The sequence below is a fragment of the Pararge aegeria genome, chromosome 2, assembly GCF_905163445.1.
Source record: "Pararge aegeria chromosome 2, ilParAegt1.1, whole genome shotgun sequence".
NCBI lineage: Eukaryota > Metazoa > Arthropoda > Insecta > Lepidoptera > Nymphalidae > Pararge > Pararge aegeria.
In genome coordinates, this window is record NC_053181.1 from 2,021,458 (window position 1) to 2,027,457 (window position 6,000).

Genomic DNA, 6,000 nt, shown 5'->3' on the forward strand with positions numbered 1-6,000 from the left:
CCAAAATCAGCATAAAAAAAAATAAAAAATGAATAGAACCTCTATTCAAGTTTAGATATTTTTTTTTACCTAGTAGATCTCATATCAGCACGTACTGACTTCCATGACGTACTGACTGAATGGTAGAGATTAAAACCAAATCTTAATCTGAACATTTGAAATAGATGATTTTTCAAAAATAATTATAGATTGACAGTGAAACAAGCAACTAAGATAAGTGGTCTCCCAGACAAAAAGTTAAGTCTTCTTCTGGTTTAGAGAGCTGGAAGTCGTCCCACACTGCGCTTACAGGATTGAGGTCGCCACTTCAGCCTCAACTGCCATCGTTCCTGCGATAGACATGACCTTTTGGCATTCTACAGTTTCTTCATTGAGAATTTCATAAGACAGCTAACAAGGTCCGATCCATGCCGGATTGAATTTGAAACTCAGTGTCCATGTTTGCGCTTCGTATGCCATTATGATTTCTGCACATATAAAAACCGTAGTAACTGTGAAGAGTTTTAGGAATTATAGCAGGGACATATTTTACAATTACAGGGCAAAACAGTTCTGCAAACGTTTTTTTTATCTTAATGTGGTTCAGTTAATGATTGAAGTGTTTTTAGGTGTTTACTTTGAACAGGTTGAAGCCAATCTTTATGCGATTTTCGTCGTTATATTTTCGTTACTTACGAATAGATTTTCAGATATGTTTTAATATTATGGGCTAGCAGAGGCGATGAGGTTAATATAAAAATTCATCGCTTGTTTAAAAAAGTATTTAAGTAACCCATTAACTCAATAAAAAACGTAACAGAATAACTTGTAATACGATAAGTCTGTAGTCTACAATTCCAGACAACAAATCTCGATTCTTCGCAAATTAATTGTGGTATTTAAAACAAAGTGTAGCGGAACGCCAGCCATTTAAATCAAAGAAGCATGTTCTACACATCCACGGCTGATAACCATTTGGATTCCGCGTCTGCGATTCTTGTTTTACCCTTTTGTATAATCATAGAAAGTCTAGTGTCCGGTCGAGGCAGGTTCTAATAGGAACTACGTAGTAGTAAACGTTTCTATGTTTAGTAAAATGGGTTGCAAGGGTTGGCAACGATTTTAATTTATTTAATTTAAAAAAAACTATTAAAGAAAGACAACTAATTCGTTTGATTTTTTTATTCCATTACAAGTTAGCCCGCGACTGCAATCTCGTCTATTCTCACTATATCTACACATTGGATTAATTTTATTTTTAACATACATATTCATGAAAAATTAGCCCACTATTGATTGTCATACAACTTCTGCCATCCTAATGTAAAATACGTATTTTTGACAAGCCTAATACGATGCAATTAAAACTTCTGTAAGCAAAGTTTTAAGTAACAGAACTTATAATTATCACAACTACTATAGTTGCATTTTAAATCAATGCTCACATAACTAAAAATATATGTAAAAACAATTCAAGAATGTCATAAAATTGATGTTTTTGAAAATGGAAGTTCTATTTCTACGATTAATTTTATCATAGACAACCCTATCAGACACAGTGGTCTAGTGAGTCATGTATTTTCTTTCCTTCCGATTTTCTGACCCATTTCCACATTATACTTAAACAAGTTTCTCTTCCATGACTGTCAACTAATAAAAAGTAGTAATCATGTTACTTTGATAGTCTAGATATGATAAGAAACTTTGTAGCTAGAATGCCTCCTCGGAAAACGCCTTACTCTCTATATTTACGGCAATACTTATTTCCAATTCGCAACCTTATGTCGGAACAACAATGTCTGTTCTTCTATTTGGTTTCTCTAATCTATTGAACCTTGTACTCTACTATGCACAGAGTCGTGAGATTTGTCGTTTACAGTTTGTACTAAGGAGATGTGTTGAATGCTAAAGCGCATTTAAACATTAGAAATACGCAAGAATGTCTAATTGTTTTCTTTTAACCTATGTTCGGTGGACCGGTCAAGTGTCTGAGCGATCTTGATTTCATCAGGAATAAATATATCTTTCATTCTGGAAATGAACAAACATAGATTATTTTTTATCTCGGAAAAGCACTAGGCCATTAAATCCTGAACTAAGATCGATCTTAACGAAATTAGCGATAGTGTTCTAGAGATCACGACCGGGTACTTTTTATTCCAGGAAGACATACAGTTCCTGCGGGGTTTAAAAAAACGCGTCAGAGGTCGCGGGCAACTGACCTGTTCTGCATAAGTAAGGGTTCTGGGTTTCCACAAGAGGTAAAATATTACTTTTCATCATTGGTACTCGTACGTCAAGAGATAGAAAACTTGCTGACCCACGATTACCCGAAAACGATGAACATTAATATCCGAGAAAGATCGATAAAGCGATATCAAATCCTTTATCATTAAACCTGCGTATGAACAATATGTGAATAATATTTTGTCCCACTGTCAAAGCTCTTGAGATAAATCTGACAGATCGTCGTCCGTACGTGAGCATTCGCGATGGACTACACTAAGATAACGTTACCAATCGATTTGATAACACATTACGTCAAGTAAGATATGCGTGGCTATAAAAATATGTAGATTCACGACCGAAAACTAAACTGTTTTAAACTAAATTTTTTCGGCCAGTAATAGAAGATTATTGTCTTTATTTATAAGGCACTGCAAAAATGAAGAACTATGGCAACATAATGAAGGCTATGGCTATGGATAATAATCTTACGCACTCCGATACACGTTAAAACGCATATTAAATTTGTTCCAAAAATGGAACTCCAAATTCTAATTTAAAATACAATTTTCAAATTTAAAATTCAAATCAAATTAAAAATTCCAATTCCAAATTCAAATTCGAAGTTCAATTTCAAATCGCCTAGCCTTAGAAAACCATTATTATAGAACCAACCTTGTGCTAACCACTTGACCAAAGAAGCAGTCAACGTTTGTACGAATTCTCCTTATTTCTTATCCTTTTTCCGCGATGTGAGCAGCCAGTCTTACACCGAGGTAGGTACTTGAACTTGTTTCTTCTCGGAATCAATTATCGCTGCCGCTCTCGAGACTTTAATGATCCGAGATCGCGCCAAATTAAAGAAAAACCGAAACGACCACGGATTACATAAATTATTAACTTTAATGTCGTTCTTATGTGGGTAATTTATACCCTTCGGAAAAAATGAAGTTGCATCATTCACATGGTCGAGTATTTTTACATAAATTATTATTTATCCATTAAACTACTCTGGTGTAGCCAAATTGCAATGCAAATCAAAGATTGCTTTGATTACGCAACATCGACCCAAGTCTGAAACACTGCAAGACTTAAAGATCCTCTACTGTGATCTCGCCTGATAGTAAGCTACGTCCTAAATGTTAGCGGGCTACCATGTGGTATAGCAGTGGTGATGTAATGCAGTTTCTACGCGGCATCGTACCAGAACACTGAATCGCTGTGGGCACATCTTTGTCGGTAGGGTGGCAAGGCCGAAGCCAGACCAGAGAAAATTCTGCAATTACATACTAACAAATTGGCTCTGCTGGGGATCGAACTCGGGACCTCCCACTTATAAGACCACAGAACGCACCACTGCGCCAAAGAGGTTATCAGTTTAATGACAAAATAAAGAATTTGGTTTTGCCAATTTTAAATGGTGCAAGCAGCGTCAGCAAACTAACATTCAAGTTCACCTACCATTTTAATTTCAATAGATTCAGAATCTGAAGTTTTCCTAGTTTATTCTAATTGAATTTTCCGAGGTGTACAATAATATGTTAACGTATGTATGCAGAGAAAAAATACGTATGTATGCAGAGAAAAGAAAACATTAATTTTTTTATGTATGTAATAAAGGTTTATTAGTAAGTAATTTTCAAATAAAGGAACCTCATTATTTGAAAGCTAACAAAAAGCAAGCCTGAAATCAACCTCGCTTGAACTCCACACTTGTAAGGCGAACCGAAAGCAAAAACTAAACGCGCCGTAACATCCGCCCATTCAACACCGTGTTTGGATAAGAAACGGAAGCCTTACAGGACAGGAGCTAGTCGTTTGAGAAACGTTATCGACTTTTCTTACAAAAATACTATTTTACTTGGTTGTAAACTTATGGTATTTTAGTTACGTTTATTAAGTGGGCTTAGCTTAGTCTTTAATATTAAAATCTTATGACAAAAAATATTTAAGACTGTAAGACTGAATTTAGCAAGAAATTCTGTAACAAAGCGCCAAAACATCCAGCTACAATATGCCGAATAATCTTGTCGTAAAAATATTGTTGGCTTGGATGGCTAAGTCGTTTTGAATTTGTTTTCAATACTTTAAATAAATCATTTAATACATCTTATCTAATATGCGACTGTTATAAGTATAAATTTCTTATTAGATAATGAATATCATATAATAGCTTTATAACTACTATCTAGCTATCGCAAGCGTCTATGAAGCGATCATACATATTTTTGATGTTGATAAGTATAATAGTTAAAGGTACAGGGAATCAAAACTAGCCACTAACTTATAAGAAGCCACATATAATAAATGACGTAAGTTAACATAATAAATAAACAAATAAATACGACAATACACACATCGTCATCTAGCCCCAAAGTAAGCGTAGCTTGTGTTATGGGTGCTAAGATGACAGATGAATATTTTTTTTATTAAATAATATACATAAATACTTATAAAATACATATAAACACCCAGACACTGAAAAATATTCCTGTTCATCACACAAACATTTCCCTCAGAAAGCAGGGTAGCTGTCAACTGCGCCAATCGGCCATCAAATAGCTATGGTTACAAACTATGTTGTACATAAATCTCTAAACAAAACGAAATTACTAACTGTCTAAATATAGTTCTTTCCTTTTCCAGAGGATAGTTTGAAAACGACTGCACCTTAAACCTGTTATTTTATCTTAGAGATTAGTCAGAAATAGGCACCATTAGATCTCAGCCTATAATTCGCCAAATATACAAAAGACAATTCCAAACTAACCCAAAACACTATTGTGATCGACAACAGAACAATGTCGTTGACGTTCTCAATTTCCCTTTATTTGTTAATTAATTATTTTTGGTTAAATAACCTTACAAATGAGGATATAAGCAAAATATGTATTCGCCTCATTAATGTAGTAATGAGGCTAAATTAAAAAAAAATCAAAATTAATTTATTTATGATTAGATTACATTGGATCAATAACTACACAGACGATGACGTCAGGAAATGTTTAAAAATGCGTTCCAGCCGCCTCTAATAAACCTTGTCTAGAAAGGCAATACGAAATGACCTACCAATAGGTGAGGGATCACTAGTAATATTGAGTAAAGCCGTACTGTCAAGTCGGTAATACAAAGTTATGTAATGTGCACGCCTGGTGCTCTTTAGCACCAATTAATCGGTGCCTTTTTTTTGTTCAACGACGTAGTTTATACGCAGTAATATGTATTAAGCCTATTCTGATCAACGTCACCATAATCATTACCGGCCCACTTTACTGCACGAGTCTGCTATCAGAATCTGAAGAGGTTGGACCCTAGTCCACCACGTGGCTATATACGGATAGGCAGACTTCACACGTCTTTGAGAATACTATGAAAAACTCTCAGTTGTGCTAGTTTCCTCACGTTGTTTTCCTTCACCGTTGAAACAAGTGATATTTTAATTTTTTTTAATGCAGATAACTTAGAAAAGTCAGATGAGTATCGAACACGGCCCCCCGAAGTGAAGTCGAAGTCCCACTCACGGGGCTATCACCGCTTCATCGGCAAGTGATATTTAATTGCATTAAAAAAAAAAACTCACGTAACTCTGAGAAGTCATGCTATATCTTAAAAGGATTATTTATTTCATGCTTTAATCACTCATCAGCTACTAATAAGATACTTTTACTAACAAGATTTATTAAATACATTTAATAGAAAGAAATATCAATAAAAACAAGTGTACATTAGAAAAGACCCACTAGATAAGAATGAGGGGACAGGCGCACGACGGGTGTTAATCAAACAGTCAAACGT